This window comes from Camelus dromedarius, chromosome 3, assembly GCF_036321535.1.
Source record: "Camelus dromedarius isolate mCamDro1 chromosome 3, mCamDro1.pat, whole genome shotgun sequence".
NCBI lineage: Eukaryota > Metazoa > Chordata > Mammalia > Artiodactyla > Camelidae > Camelus > Camelus dromedarius.
In genome coordinates this window covers 66358455-66375797 of record NC_087438.1, presented here as the reverse complement: position 1 = coordinate 66375797, position 17343 = coordinate 66358455, and the positions used below count along the sequence as shown (strand labels likewise).

At 42.1% G+C, this 17343-nt stretch overlaps 1 long non-coding RNA gene and 1 other non-coding gene across 2 annotated transcripts in view; one reads left to right on the top strand and one right to left on the bottom strand.

The window, feature by feature from the left end:
* Positions 1–17343, bottom strand: part of LOC116152221 (uncharacterized) — a 467251-nt gene that overhangs the window by 185146 nt on the left and 264762 nt on the right. The gene's annotated exons all lie outside the window — the stretch shown is intronic.
* Positions 2293–2363, top strand: LOC116152377 (small nucleolar RNA SNORD57). Its single transcript, XR_004136016.2, has one exon. It is a non-coding gene; the product is annotated as a small nucleolar RNA SNORD57 (small nucleolar RNA).

The following is a 17343-nucleotide window of genomic DNA, read 5'->3' as shown; positions in this document are numbered from 1 at the left end:
GGTTCGGAGAGAGACAGTATTTCTGCCTTCCTCTGTTGCTACACAAACATCCTTGAAAAGATAGTTTTGAAAAATGGTAACCAGTGCCTTTTATGACAATACGTGCAGAAACACAAGAGACATAGAGAAAGGTCTCCCAGCACTGCTAGTTCTGAACATCCTTCCAGACCCAGAAATAAACATTTCACACAATCTCATACAATCTCACCATCCTCCAAACATAAGCCAGTTAAACTTGCAAGTAATATCGTTCTCTTCTGAATGCTTATGATATTTTCTAAACTTTTTTCTTCTTAAGCACAACCCTTTTCCTGTACTATAATTACTTGTGCTCATATACTTCTCCCTACGAGACTGTAGGTTCTTGAGTTGAGCATTCTCCAAAGCACATAGCAGATATATATCATGCTTTTAAAGAAGAAGCAAACTAGAATATCTTACATAAAATGGAAAGATCCCTAAAAAGTAAAAAATTATGGACACCAACTCAAGAAGGAATAGGAAAATATGAATAGATCTATAAGTAAAGAGATTAAATTAGTAGTTTTAAAACTTCTCACAAAGAAAAGTTCAGGCCAAGATGACTAAAGGAAAATCAACACTAATTCTTCACAAACTCTTCCAGAAAATGGAAGAGGAAAAGATACTTCCCAACTCAATCTGTGAGACCAATATTATCCTAATATCAAAATGAGACAAAGATAACATGTGAAAAGAAAACCATAGACCAATATTCCTTATGAATACAGATGCAAAAATCTTCATAAAATACTAGCAAAGAAAATTCAACAACATATAACAAGGATTATACATTATGATCAAGAGAGATTTATCCAAGAAATAAAAGGTTGTTTTACCATGTAAAAAAAAAAAATCACACATTTAATAATACTATTATTAATAGACTAATAGAATATTAACAGATTAATAGAATATTATTAGAATATTAGTAGAATGAAGGACACACATCATATGGTCATCTCAACAGACACAGAAAAGGCATTTGAAAAAATCCAGCATTCTTTTATGATAAAAGCACTCAACAAACTAGGACTCGAATGAAACTTCCTCAACCTGATAAAAGGTATCCACACACACACAAAAAAATCTACAGCTAACATCATAATCAATAGTGAAACACAAAATGCTTTCTTCCTAAGACTGAGGGTATGACAAAGATATTCCTTCTTGCCACTTCTATTCCACATTGCACTGGAGAATCTATACAGCAAAATTAGGCAATAAAGAAAAATAAAAAGCAAATGGATTAGAAACAAAGAAGTAAAATATCTTTATTTGTAGATGACATGATCTGGCATGCAGAAAATTCCAAAGAATTTACACACACACACACACACACAAAACCTATTGGAACTAATAAATTAATTCAAGCAAGGTTGCAGGATATAAAATCAATATGCAAAATATCAGTTGTACTTCTATGTACTAGCTATAAACAGTTAAAACTAAAATGTAATTCCATTTGCAATAGCATCAAAAAGAATAAAACTTAGGAATAAATTTAACAAGTATAACTTGAAAACTACAAACCATTGTGAAGAAAATAAAAGATTTAAATAATTGGAAAGACAACCCATGTTCATGAATTGAAAAAATTACTGTCATTAAAATGGCAATATTCCCCCAAATTACAGATTCAATACAATCTCTATCAAAATCCAAGCTAGATTGGATTTTGCAGAAATTGGCAAAATTCACATAGAAATGTAAGAGACCCAGAATAGCCAAAACAATCCTGAAAAAGAACAAAGTTGGAGCATACAGACTTTTTGACTTCAAAAAGTTCTACGAAGTTTTCTTTCTATAATAATTAAGTAATTCTTTCTACAGTAATTAAGACAGCGTGGTACTAACATAAAGACAGACATAGAGATCAATGGAATAGAGTTGATAGTTCTGAATGAAATCCTAACTTTATAGTCAACTGATCTTTGACAAAGAGGCCAAGGCAATCCAGTGGGGAAAGAACCATCTGTTCAACAATCAATATTGAGATAACTGGATATCTGCATGCAAAACTAGGAATTTGGGCCCCTAATCACATTATACACAAAAATTAACTCAAAGTATACCATAGATTTAAATGTAAGAGCTAAAACTATAAAACTTTTCAGAGAAAACATAGGAGTAAATCACTGAGACCTGGGTTAGCAAAGAGTACATGAATATTGTATGGAAAGTACATGTGATAAAAGAGAAGATTGAAAAGTTGGATTGCATTAAAATTAAAAACCTGTGTGCATCAAAGGTGTCCTTAAGAAAGTGAAGAGAGGGAGGTGATGAGCTCTCTTAGCCTGACCTTATAGAGCGGAGGCAAAAAACCGATTTAATGAGCCTGATCCAATAAAGCCAATAAGGCCAACAGAGAGGCCCCAGAGCCAGGGGCCTTCAGAGAAAAAGAAAAAAGAGAAAATGAAGAGACAAATGGGACAAAATATTTTTAAATCACATATCTGATAAGAACTTGTCCAGAATATATAAAAATGCTTACAACTTAATAATAAGACAACCCTGGTTAAAAATTGGCAAAGTATTTGAGTAGACAGTTACCCAGATAAATTATACGGATAGCTAATAAGCACAAAAAAAGATGCTCAATGTCATTAGCTCTTAGGGAAATGTCAGGAAAAACATACTGCGTCAGACTCCGCATATTGCATCAGCCCAGCTCTCCTGCCCTCTGGTTTCTGGTTGGATTCAGCCAAATGGGAGGTATAGACAAAAGAACCGAGGGTAGGGGGAAAGACGGCAGTTGGAGTATTTATTCCCCAGGCTACCTTTCTGTGGTGTTTTGTGTTAAGAAAGACTGTACTCTTCTCCAGGTCACAGCTCTTATCACGTGACCCTCTCCAAGGGTTACAGCTACATTGACAGATACTGGCAACCAATCCTTTCACTTACAGCTTCAAACTACCTTAGCCAGGAGTGCTTCATCATTCCTTCTTGATTTTTCTTAACCTTGCTCACACCTATGTAAATGACTCCTCCATAAACCTCTCTTGAATCACCCCTTTTGAGTGGGCCTTATGTTTTGGAGGAGCTGCGTGAGTCCCCGCCATTTCCCATGGAAATTCCTCATATCACTGAGTGTTTGCTGAAGAGCAAGAAACAAGCTCTCACTGCTCCATAATCCCATAGACTTCTATCCTTCTGTTTTTAGAAAAAAATTTCTTAGCGAAGAAAAATCCTTCTCTCTCTATTAAGGTTTTTCTCAAAAAGCCCTTCTTCTCTGTCTCAAGAACATACAACATAATCTTACTGACTTGATTTTGGAAAGAAAATTGAGAAGGGAAAATTGACCTGTAGTTTCCTGCATTATCAAAACCTCTCTGTGAAGTAAGACAGCCCAGAAATTGATCCATGTGTGAAGAGCAGGGAAAAAAGAAATAACTTCAATACTTGCTAAAAATTAGCCCTGCCTCACTACTATCTAAGTCATTGTTTCTCAGCCAGCTGCAATTTTGCCTCCTAAGGAACACCTGGCAATGTCTAGCGCCATTTTGACTGTTACACAGGAAAGCTACTACTGTTACCTAGTAGACAAAGATCAGGGAAGATGCTAGGCATCTTACATTGCACAGGACAGCCCCTTTTCAACAAAGAATTAGCCAATCCAAAATGTTAATAGTGCTGAGGTTTCAAACCCTGACCTAGGCTGACCTATGTGGTTCTCTGAAGCTACAGTGACTTTTTGCAGTGAAGCTGCCATGCTTTACCTATTGATGGAACCAAATCTAAATCCCAAGCTGCCATTAAGAACCCTTTAAAGAATGCCTCTAATTCACCTTGCCAGACAGAATATGCCCAACCTGTGCAGTTAAATAAATGTCTTTTTCTTTCCTCCACCTACACTCCCACATAGTTTTATCTATTCTTTCCTAATTCCTCTGCCTTAGACTGTTCTGTTTTTGTTTGGTGGACTAGTAACCTCTCCTCCCCATCATAAGCCAGGTCAGTTCTCTATCTCTCTTTGAAAAACTTCTTCCTACATCAAGTCTCCCCTTATTCTGGATTTCCTTATCTCTGTCACAGGAACCAGATCTCTATCCCCCAAATAGTCCAGAATTTTCTGCAGTATTTACCACCTTTTGCTTTATCTTACGGTCATTTGGAAACTATCCTTTCTGTAATACTAGACTGTAAGGCTATATGTTCCTCTTTATGAATACAGTTCATCTTTACATAACAGTGATGATAATAACAAGAGGTAATATTTATTGAACACTTATTTTAGGCCAGGTACCATGCTAAGCACTTTTTCATGAATTATTTTATTAAATATTGTCTTTCTCCCCAGAACAACATTCAAATAATTGACAACTTTTAAAGCATAGACACTGATCACCTAGAACAAACACCAGCCACTTCAGTACATCCAGAAGTGCCAGAGTGAACATTAGTCCAGCTTATATACAGCCTTATTTCTTCTCTATTACCTCGCATGCAATTGGAAGTCAATGAAAATTTGTAGAATAAGTTAATAAATCAGTGCAGATACCATTTAACCTTAGCAGAAAATCACATCTGTCCTCTTCACCTCTGTTTTCTCTGCAACTAAACCAGTGCCAAATATATAATAGGGTTGAAAATATTCATAGAATGAGCTAAAAAATACTTTAAGGTACTGTGCATTTCCTATGTTCCAGACACGATATTAGATATGTTTATTGCATTATTTCAATCCAGTTCACAACCACAAAGAAGGCATTATTACCACACTGCAGTTGAAGAAACTAAGACACATAGAGGTTAAACCACCACAGAGTTAAAATGTTGTTGGAAAGAGATTCAGATCAGTTATGTGAAACTTCTTAGATGTCTGCTGCTCATAAGAAACACTGGCAGGTGGTGATGACAGCAAGCATTCATCCACAAGCAAAGCAGAGGAGTGGGTTGGGGACAGTTGCATTCACATAGAAAGTATAAGAAAGTGATTCTAGTCCTCTAACATTGGACTTTTTGCCTTTTTCTTTTCTAAATAGCTGGTGGGTAAAAGATACTGGTGTTAGTGGCCCCATGCTCTGTTTCTAGTGGTAAGAAAAAGAGATTCATACATGAAACTAAAGTGAGAGATTTAGTCCACATGTAGAACAGACAACCCACAAATTACAGCCAATTAGTGAAAAAAAAAGGTGACCATAAAAATGTCCCACCCCCAAATCCCCTAGAACTTTCTGTTGTGCTGATTAAAAATCACCACAGACAAACACTGGTCAGCTTCCACTACCCATGATCCCCTAGCATGCCACAAATACACACTGGGACCCTGGGCCTGAGTGCCTCCACAACATTATTTCCTTTCAACATCTTATTTGAGAATTTAAGAACATAAAACTTTCCAAAACAACGTGAGACCTCGCCAAAGCAGAGCAACTTGGTGCACCTGTGGTTAGTTGTGCTTGTTGACTATTGTGTTTAAGACCACAATAGCCCCATGGTGTTTTTTATTTTCCACTTGATCTGTTAATGGGTTCTGTGTTGCAAGACAGACACATATTTCATGAAATTTAATCAAGCAGCTACTTTTGTGTCATTAAATGAAAATCCAAGCATCTACGTTGTCCATGACCTTTGACCAACCCTGGGTTACTGTAGTCAGGTAAAAGAAAGGTTAAAAAATTTATCTCAGAAGCTAAGAAAAGTAGTTATAGGTTTTCCAGTTAAATTCTTTGCTGCTTAGACATCAAACCCTGGTTCCTTCCCCACTGCAAATTGGGCAAATCTACCAAAATATTTTTAATGTCTCTTTCGCATAAATAAAAAATCCAGTTGTGATTGTGTGGTATATGTGCATGTTTTTCTGGAAATAGATAGACCTATTCCCAGTTTGTTTGATTTATACTTTTTAACCTTAGTTTCAGATATTTATAACCTGATTTTCAAGGGTACATTCTCAAAGATGAACTCAGACTATTGTTTTCATAGTCAGTACGGCCAGGATATCAGAATACACTTCACAAAAAGAATGAATCTCCTGGATTTCTCCAGGGTGTCCTTCTGGGAAGTCGTCCTGATTGTCCTTTTTCTCTATATATCTGTCCCTGGAGTATGCTGGAGTTAGGGTTCTCCAGAGAAACAGAACCAATGGGAGATACACACACACACACACACATATATATATATATAGAGAGAGACATAACAAGAGAGAGAGAAAGGGAAGGAAGATAGGAGGGAGAAAGAGACTCAGAGACAGAGACAGAGAATTTATAAGAAACTGGCCATGTGAGTATGGAGGCTATGAAGACCCACCTTCTGCTGTCTGCAGCTAGAGACCCAGAGAGTGGGTGATGCAGCTCCAGTGTGAGTCTGAAAGCCTGAGAACAAGGATAACTGATGGTGTAAGTTCCAGCCCAAGTGCAGGAAAAAATAATGTTCCAGCTTGAAAGCAGCAGGGTAGAGAAAACAAATCCCCCTTACACTGGTTTTCGTTCTGTTCAGGCCTCCAGTGGATTGGATGAGGCTCATCACAGCGGGGAGGGCAATCAGTCTACTGATTCAAATGTTAATCTCATCCAGAAACACCCTCACAGACACACCCAGAACAATCTTTAACCAAATTTGGGGCACCCCATGTCCCAGTCAAGTTGACACATAGAAGTTACCACCACAATTTTTTAGTCTCAGTCTCTGAAACTCAAGAAAATATGAGCTAAAGGATCATCGATCTAGTTAGAATTTAGTTTTAGAGCAAAACCAAGAGATTGTGTGTTTCTTAAGAAAGTTGCCCATATGTCACTAATCTTCATATCCCCAGCACAGAATACAGTTCCTGGCACTTGTAGGCACCCAGTAAATATTGAATTTATGTGCAGTGTAAAGTGCAAGAGAACATTTGTTTTTATTATTTTGTGTTAACAAGGTAAGATTATCTACATTACCTTCTCTTGCCTCTGTAGCTCTCCTAACACCAGAAACTTCAGCAAATGGATGAATTTCTGTATTGAATTCTACACAGAAGAAACCAAGATACCAGGAATCTCTTCAATACTTATTTTTCTTATAGCACCTATTTAGATATGTTCAGGGCAAAACAGGTTTCATGTTGAGCCTTCAACAGACGTCTCCCTAAGCTATACATACCTCTTGCACTTCCTGCTTGCCAATGTGCTTGTTAGTTTAATAGAAAGTCAATATTATAGAATCATGTGGTTCTGTTTCCTTATTCTTCTCCCTTGGCAGGAAAACAACTCTCTCATTAAAGGTGAATCCAGAGATGCAAAAAGACAACATTTCTACCCAATTGTTTTTTGAGCTTTTACCAAGAAATTAAAGAAAATAAAATGAACACAGAACTGCATCAGGGTACAAGTTCACATCTATTATCTGAAACTGCTTTTCTAATAATCCCTAAAGAATAATCATATTCGCTTGAGTTAATAAGTGGATGGAAAATGAGCCCTGGGTTTATCTTGGCTCCAGAGTGGATTTCTTGGCCTGTCAGAGCCAAGTGAGTTATCTGCACAAAGCCTTCCACCAAAGCTTTCTCAAGCACAAGGGCTAAGGAAGAGACCCCAAGGAATCGAAAAATATAGAAGCAATGTAAGCAGCCCAAACTGGACAAGTTAAATCTTCCAAATGCAGTCCCCAGGAACTCTAAACTAGCTGTTGATTCTTTTATAGCTCAACTGGGAAGCCATGTGGTTAGTCTGGCCCATAAAAGGTTATATTATTATGCAGGGATCATATTAGCAAAATATATTTACTTGATGTAAAAGCCATAAAATTACTGGTAGAAAATAATGCAGCTTCTACCTGTTTATATTTGTACAGATGCACACACCTACACACAAACACTCAACTCATAACTCTACAAATTATCGTCATTAGGGGTGCATAAGATTTTTTTTAATACAAGATGAAGATGGAAGCTATCCTCTGCATATTCATTCTTTGTCTCCAGTTTTCTAAAACAGTCTTTTAAAGAAATATGATTCTTTTATCAGTTTAGTTTCTCTGGTTGACTTCATGTGGCTGTCAGGCTTAAAACACATGACAAGACAATTAAGCAAAAGGCAGCCCAAAACAAAGAAAATAACAGGGAATCTAAAAGACCTGAATTAGAAAGCAACCTTTATGGCTCAACATTGCCACCCTGACTCAAATGCTTTTTCACAGGCTCAGTAAAATTTTGATTATCTGAACCAGCCTTTGTCAGCCCCAGTGGGACGCTGTAATTTTGTAACAGAAGCTATCGTCAGTGAGCTACATTGTAGTGTCATTTAAATGTTCAGTTAAGAATTACGAAAAAGCAAACAAAACAAAACAAAAGAGCCTTGTATATGACCATCACAAAGAGGGTAACATTAAACTAAAGAAAAATGGAATTCAACATGATAAAAACAACATCTTCTACTGGTTTTATGCATCTATATGCAGATGCTTCTCAAATTTAAATCTCAAGGCTAATCCTCTTTCCCGAGCTCTAGACTTGTTTATCATTCTGCTTTTTTAGCATCTCCATTTTTATGTGTAAGAGGAATCTCAGGGTTAACATGGCCAAAATAGGCAACTTGACTCCTCAAAGTTTCCAATACTTCTCCCTAGATTTCCCAATTTCAGTCATGTCACATTCCCTAGGATGATGGCAAAAACCCAGGGGTCATCATTGATTCCCTTCTTTTATATGAAATACAATAGGAAATCCTAAGAACTCTACCTTCAAACTAGATCTCAAAGCTAGCATCACACCATATCTACAGCTACTATCCTAGTCTGCTGCAACAGCATTTTTCTCCTAGACTCCTTCAATATCCTTCTATCCAGAACCCATTTTTTCCACCCTATCCCTCTATAGTTCAATGTTCTCATAAAAATTATAGCAATATTTTCCACTAGAACTTACTTTCTAGTAGAACATGGACTTGTTCAATAAGAGATAACTTTTATCAATTAGCAGGTAACAGTTGTATAGAAACCCACCTCTATTACTGACCTGTAACAAATAGTCAAGATATTGAGCTTAGTGAAATAAAACACAAGAGTTTAGCATATTTAAAATTAATGTGATATGGAAAAGCGTAAGTACCTTTGTTACCCTCCTTCACCAGTCATTGGTGGCTCTGCCTAGTATCATGGTTTCTTTTTCAGCATGTGTCCTACTCTTCTGCATGGCTCTTGCATGTCATTTTCCCCCTGGCCTACTAGTTGCTAAATGTTAACTGTGGAAGACATGCTGAGCTGTTTGTGGGACCTGAATGTGCCAATAGTGCAGCCAGTAGGTCTGGAAGGGTATTTGTGCTCATTCACTTGGGCCAGATCTGTGTTTGGTGCCCTCTGCTTTCCCCTGAACTCTTCTCTTCCTCCACTGCAGAATTAGGTAAACTGTGTAAACAAGGCATATTTCAGTAATGAATGTTTCTGAGAAAATGGAATCATAAGTGGAAGTATTCAAAAGATTCAATAAAAGTCTTTATCAGTTATCTAAGTCTTGTGAAGTGTGGGTTTGTCAGGGCCAGTTGGAAGAACACTGAAAACACATAAGTGAATATGGATTGTGTTTCTAACCCATGATTCTCAAGTTTTATTACACTTCAGAATCACCTAGGAGCTTTATTAAGACAAAACCTGTTGGACCCCATCGCCAGAGTTTTTAATTCAACAGGTGTGGTGTGATCCAAAATTCTGCATTTCTACCAAGTTCCTAGGTGATGCCAACGCTGCTGATTCTTGGAAATCTCACTCTAAGAACTCCTGTTCTAGTGTAAATGCCAGGAGGTGGCTGCAAGTGAGGTGAACTGTCTTGACTTCACCTGAACTTATTCTTGCCCAACAGAGGCTTCCTACAGAGAGTTTAACCTCTGTCATACTTGTTGCCCCTTTGTACCATAGGACACTCATAGCCAACAGAAGCAACCCTGGACTTTGAAAAGAAATAAATTGAAAGATGAGGAGCCCTATAAAAAGGACAACTTGTATGCTTGTCCCCAAGTGTCAAATTTACAGGGCTGCCTGCTTGAGTCAATTTTAGTAGTGGCTCACCTGTGGATCTTTATTCAGCTGCCCTGGAGTGGGCTTGGGTATCAGTGGTTTTTAAATCCCCTCAGGTATTTTGAATGCACAGTCTTGACTGAGAAGCTCTAGAGTCTGTGTAGTCTGATTTCCTACCTCTTCTAGACACCTTCCTTTTTGGTTATTATTGTAACAAATTAGTTCTATTCATATCACCTCAATATCATCTCAATCTAAGGCAGTGGTTCTCAAACAAGGGTAATTTTTGCCTACCCCTCCCTCCCCTCCTAGGATACTTGTCAATACCTTGAGATATTTTTGATAATCATGACTTGCAAGTGCTGCTGGCATCCAGTGGGTGCAGGCCAGGGGTGCTTCCAGACACTCTGCAATGCCTAAGAGAGTTCCCCAGAACAAAGAATTACCTAGTCCAAAATATCACTAGTGCCAAAATTGAGGAACTCTGGTCTAAGTGTGAAGGAAAAACGGGGCTGGTCTAACAAGATAACTCACAAGTCTAGGAATGTGAAGGAGGGGCTGGGCTGGGCTAACAAGATAACTCACAAATCTAAGTATTAGAATACTGATCTGAATTCTGCTAGACTAACTTGTAAATCTAGGTTAATTAGTGTTGTTTGCTGTTCATGTTTTTTGCTAGCCAGCTGGGTTTTCAAAGATACATATCTGGCTTTGGAATGTTGGTTTGCTGCCTCCCCGCCTCCACTTTTGTGATGATAATGCTGCTAAAGCTGTTCCATGCCTATTGGCCGAATACCCCAAGCTTGTACTTTACCCTGTAAAACCTTGGAGGTGCTCAGATCTTCGGAGCAGAAGGCCCTCTGAGCCCGCTGGCGTAATACATCTGAGTACTCCAACCCTCCGAGCGGAGCTTGTTTCTTGACTGGCCTGTCATTTCCGGAACATTTCTGGAGGCCCCAGTGAGATACAACCACGCTGGCCCCTTGAGCCGCTGGACTGGTGGCTCCGGCCGACCGGGGTAAAGGACCCCGGCAGTGAACGAGGTGGCGCCGCCCGACAGTATTCCGGGTTCTCCTTTGTGACTGCAACTCGGCCCCCGGGTGGCTGGGCTACAACCAGAGCCAGACTCCGTGGAGGGATGGACAGACTCACCAGGTGGCCGTCCGGACAAGGTAGGAACCCCCGGGAGGAATCAGGTCCTGTCCCATTGGACAGAAGAGGATGCTGATCCCCTCCTACAGGCTCTCTGTCTGATGGTATTTCAGATGGGGAAATCAGGTCAGGTATCAGGTCCTGTCCCAGTGGACAGAAGAGGAGGCCGATCCCCTCCTACAGGCTCTCTGTCTGATGGTATTTCAGATGGGGAAATCAGGTCAGGTATCAGGTCCTGTCCCAGTGGACAGAAGAGGAGGCCGATCCCCTCCTACAGGAAACAGGATATTGGTATTGGTGGGAGGACTGTTGTTAACCTGTGTGTGTGTGTGTGTGTGTGAGTGAATGAGCGGCCTGTGAAGCATGCGATCAGGCTCGAGTTTGTAGCTCCACGGCATTCTGCTACGGAGTTCAAGTGAGTCCCAACCTGTGGTTCCGTGGTGACCTCATACGGCTCAGGGCGATATCGGTCCCTCAGGGTCCCGATCGGAGTCAGCGGCTTATACTGACCCGGCAAAGCTAAGAGGCACCTTTGTCCCCGCGAGGGGAGCGGCCAGGCGGACGCAACGAAAACCCTCCTTTGTCTTGTCTGCGACACCGGCACAGGGTGGCTACACTGGGAGGGAAAAGGACATAGATAGCCAATGAGTCAACGCCCCTGTGACCTTGGAGGCTAGGATGCTATTTCTTTGAAAAAGTCTCTTACCTGATTCTGCCACAGAACACCCGAGACTTAGTGTTCCCCTACTGAACTGACCCAAGTGGTGCCCCTATTGCCTAGCCCCAGACCCCCCAGGACTCGAGTTTAGAAGACGAATTCCTTCAGGACTGGGCTCACCAGGCCTTGGAGGTCCCTTTTCTAGTCCATCTCTTTTACCATCCACCATCAGTCCCACGCCCTTGATACGTTAGTTCAGGATATAGAGAGGATTTAATGAAGAAAGTCCCTGGAACTGCTTGAGGTCTTGAGCTCCAGGGACATCAGCTGTGACTGGAACCCAGACTCCCTGACCAAATTAGCCTTCAAACAACTCACAGACCCAGCAAGAGAGCAGTCTCTCTGGGAACTCCGGTGTTTTGAAGAGTGAAGAAGGAAAAGATATAAAGGCTACCTTCCCAAACATCTAAAGCAACAGATCTATTATCCTTAAACATCTAAAAAGAATGGGAGGCTCTAAGTCGAAACCCACCACTCTAGAATGTATGATTAAGAATTTCAAAAAGAGGTTCTCAGGAGACTGCGGAATTCGAATGACCCCTGGCAGGCTCCACACTTTGTGTGAGCTTGAATGGCCAGCCTTTGGAGTCAGGTGGCCCTCAGGAGGAACTCTGGACCTAGCAACATTGTGAGCAGTCTATCAAATAATCACTGGAACCCCAGGCCACCCAGATCAATTCCCTTACATTCTCCTGGCTGAATATCGCCCAGACTCTACCCCCATGGATTCGGTTCTGCTCAAATGGACCTGGACAATGCAAGATATTAGCAGCTCAGCTGGTCCAGGCCAAAAAGACAGAGAAAAAAAAGCCTATTTTCCAGGGAGACACAGAGAACAAAATGTGCCTGCCCCCTCCGTATGCCCCCAGGGCACCAACCCCTCCCCAACCTGAGGACCCAGAGGCAGAGCCCAGCCCCCAGCCTGAGCCGGTAGGGAGGAGACTCCGGTCAGCACAAGCCAGGAGGCCAGCACCACCAGCCCTCCAAATGCTGCTGCGGGAGACACAAGGGCCGCAACAAGTTGGGGAAGACGGGACTGTTCAGCCCGGGCACCCCGTACTCTGCTACCAACCCTTTAGCACCCACAGACCTTCTCAAGTGGCACCAACATATTCCTTCCTACTCTGAAAAACTGCAGGCATTTCAATCACATTATGGTCTAAACAAAATTAAGAAGAGCTTCCACAATAATAGCAGATAAAGAGCCACTGGTAAACCAGTCAGGATTTTTGGCCTGCCCTCCAAAGGAGTGAAAAGTGTCGGAACGGGCCATGGAAGATGTCAAGGGGAGCCACGCAAAGCGGCGGCGGATGGAGCAGTGACCACAGCCGCCCGGCAACAGCAGCAGCAGCAGCAGCCCCCGCAGCCCCAGCACCGCCTCCACCTGGGCCACCGCTGCCTCCATGGCAACTGTCAGGGAGTGCCGGCCCCTGCCCAGTCCCGAAGCAATGGTGGGATAGTAATAGGGCTTTGTCGCAAAGACATGCGAATATTTGGTCTCTGTCCAGCCCGCGATGATTTCTACTTAGTGGTATGTGACGACTGTAATCAGGCTCTCAAGCCGCAGGCTATGATTGAGCTCGTAGAGTCTATCTTCCATTCTCACCGGCCCACCTGGGAAGATGTCCGCCAGCTGCTTCTGACTCTTTTCAATACTGAGGAGAGGAGACGCATTCTCACTGAAGCACAAAAATGGCTGCAGGGCAGAGACCCTGGGGACACAATGGATGTTGAGGGGTGGGCCATGACACATGCCCCTGACACCAGACCAGATTGGGACTTTAACACCCAAGAAGGAAGAGAAGCGCTGCGTAAGTACAGGGAGGCCATCCTACAAGGGCTAAGAGCAGGAGCCAAGAAGCCAACTAACATGTCTAAAATGACCATGGTGACCCAGAGGCCAGACGGAACCCCCACTGACTTCTATGAGAGACTATGTGAAGCATTCCGAGTGTACACTCCTTTTGATCCTGAGGCCCAAGAAAACCAGTGGATGGTCAACGCTGCCTTCGTAGCCCAATCGTGCCCAGATATACGCCAGAAACTCCAAAAACTGGATGGATTCGCAGGGATGAATGCTACACAGCTGCTGGAAGTAGCAAACAAAGTTTTTGTAAACAGAGAACAGAAAGCCCAATGAGAGGCAGACCAGCGAATGAAGCAAAAAGCCGCACTCCTTGCAGCAGCCCTGGGGAAAACAAGCTTCAGCCAGAATCCTGCACCACCCCAGAAGAGGGGACCCCAACCATGGATGCCCCTGGGCTGAGATCAGTTCGCATACTGCCAGGAGATAAGACACTGGAAGAATGAGTGCCCAAACAGAAAGGATGGAAAGAGAATACCCCCCAAAAGGCCTACTTATCAGCTGGAGCCACCAGCCAGTAATCACATTGGACTGGCTGGGGTCAACTCAGAATAGGAGAGACCGGGCTCCCTGCCCCTTGGCCCCCGGGAGCCCAAGGTCAAGATGTTTATAGGGGGCCAACCAATGACTTTTCAACAACAACATGAACCCACACATATGGGAAAAACGGCTTTGGAGGCCCTCTTAAAGCTATATTTCCTAATTTCTCATCTCCCTACTCTGTGTGCATCAGTCTCCCAGCACTGCTTGCTCTGTGCACAAAACAATCCAAAACAAGGGCTCACTGGGCCAGTGGGAATACAATGATGCCAACTGGCTCCCTTCGAAGATTTAGAAGTGGACTTTACTGAACTTGGGCCCAGTAAGGGATATAAGTACCTGCTGGTTTTTGTCTGCACCTTCACAGGGTGGGTAGAAGCCTTCCCCACCAGGACAGAGAAAGCAAGGGAAGTGACAAAGGCTCTCCTCAGGGATGTTATCCCTCGATTTGGAATGCCTACCTCCATCGGGTCTGACAATGGACCCGCCTTCGTGGCAGAAATTGTACACAGCATACCGGCCTCAAAGCTCAGGGAAGGCAGAACAAATGAACAGAACTCTAAAACAAATGATAGCTAAAATCAGCCAAGAAACCCAGCTCCCCTGGGTGAACATTTTACCTCTGGCTCTGTTGCGAATTAGATGCACCCCAAGATTTAATATTGGGTACTCTCCCTTTGAAATCCTCTATGGGCGACCACCACCTTTAGTCAGGATGAGAAATCCCACCCCAGAAATAGGAAATTTAGGGCTCCATCAACAACTGTTGGGACTAGGACAAGTACTACGAGAAGTTTGGGGTTGGGTGATAGAGAAAACCCCCATTTTATTAGGGGTCCAAGTGCATCCCCATAAACCAGGTGACCGGGTATGGGTGAAGGATTGGAAAAAGGAACCTCTCAAACCAACATGGAAGGGACCATATTTAGTGGTATTAACTACCCCTACAGCTGTTAAAGTTGCAGGAGTCATCCCTTGGAGCCACCACTCCAGGGTTAAGAGAGCGACTTCATCTCAGACAGAGGGTCCCTGGAAAATTGAGTGTCCCGGGAGACCCGCTCAAGATCAAGATCAAGGTCAAGAGACCAGAAGAGGATCAACGAGCCCTGCTCTAGCCACACCCGGAAGCTGGCTAGTCAACACACGGCCGAAGCTTGAGGAAAGCTCAGCGAAGCTGTTAAATGTATTTCTTTTGTGCTCCTTTGCCTCTTTCCTTGTTTGCTATACCAGTCTGCGTACTAGCAGTGGGGCTAACTAGCGCCACCCCACCTGACTGGAACATAGGCCATAGAATCCTGGTAGCTATTTTATATCTTGTTATAATTAGTGCCATCACTGCAGCATCATGTCTAAGATAATCATAAGGCTGATGTTACTGACACTAATGCCCTCACTCTTCTTGGCTGTACAATGCACCTGCATGGAACCGGGTGACAAGTGGTCCATGTACCAACCTGTATTTTCAGCTTACAGGTGAATTCAGCCATGATCTCCAACGAATAGCAGAAACCCTGGGAACTCTGCAAAATCAGATTGACTCTCTGACCAAGGTGATCTTACAAAACAGGAGGGGTTTGGACCTACTCACAGCCAAAGATGGGGGACTATGCCTCTTCCTAAATGAAGAGTGCTGTTTTTATGCCAATCAATCAGGAATTGTCAGAGGGATGATTCAAGAATTACAAGACCGAGTGGAAAAGAGAAAACATATTTTAGATAAGAGCCCATGGACAGGCCCCTGGGGCTGGACCTCCTGGCTGGCACCATTCATAGGTCCCTTACTCCTGATTTTTGCAGTTCTGCTATTTGGGTCCTGTGTCCTAAACTTCCTGACCCGCTTTGTCAGTGAGCGAATAGAGGCTATAAAACTTCAGATGTTAGCCTCCAATTATGAGCCCCTGCAACAGATAAGTGATGATGCTTACTCCAGCTAGAGTTGTAATAGCATCAAGAGGGGGGAATGTGAAGGAAAAACGGGGCTGGTCTAACAAGATAACTCACAAGTCTAGGAATGTGAAGGAGGGGCTGGGCTGGGCTAACAAGATAACTCACAAATCTAAGTATTGGAATACTGATCTGAATTCTGCTAGACTAACTTGTAAATCTAGGTTAATTAGTGTTGTTTGCTGTTCATGTTTTTTGCTAGCCAGCTGGGTTTTCAAAGATACATATCTGGCTTTGGAATGTTGGTTCGCTGCCTCCCCGCCTCCACTTTTGTGATGATAATGCTGCTAAAGCTGTTCCATGCCTATTGGCCGAATACCCCAAGCTTGTACTTTACCCTGTAAAACCTTGGAGGTGCTCAGAGCTTCGGAGGAGAAGGCCCTCTGAGCCCGCTGGCGTAATACATCTGAGTACTCCAACCCTCCGAGTGGTGCTTGTTTCTTGACTGGCCTGTCGTTTCCGGAACATAAGCATAGGACATGAGGTTCCCATGTTTCACCTAAAAGGGTTTGCTTTTAGCAATATGTAAAACATCAGCAAACTGTGATAGAAGCAATCTTACATTTTTGATTTATGGTAGTAAAAGAGGGAAGAGAAGAAACTATGATCAAGCCAAGTAAAGTAAAGTAAAAGTTTGATAACTTCAAGCAAACAAAAATGAAAGTATATTACGTTTCTCATGATTCTGCCTAAAGCCAAGACCTGAGCTTGCAATATGAATATAATTTTTTAATGTTTCGCTTGGTTCCTGGTTTTCTGCAATTTCTAGACTTCATTTTAAATTCTATTTGATGAAACATCTATAGTAGTTAATGGGAAGGCATTATTGGTTATAAAACCTTACAGTATACTCTCTAGAGAAACTGGAAAAGCTTGACATAGTTTTAAAAGGTCAAAATAGTTTACAATCTAGGTATGGGACACTGGGATTAAGAATATCATGTCTCAATCCTTTGGTTAAGTTGATGTGTAAAGACCTAATATAAAAAACAGAAGCGTCATTCAGTTTTTATTTTATTGATGGTTGTCATTGATTCTTCCATCACTGTTTTTCATCAAGTTGTTCCCGCTAATTACTGCTGGCACAAAATCACATTCTACATTTTCTTTCACGATTGGATTTTTACCCCAGGTAAATGAAGAGGGAAGGGGTGTATCCAACATAATGATGCATTTT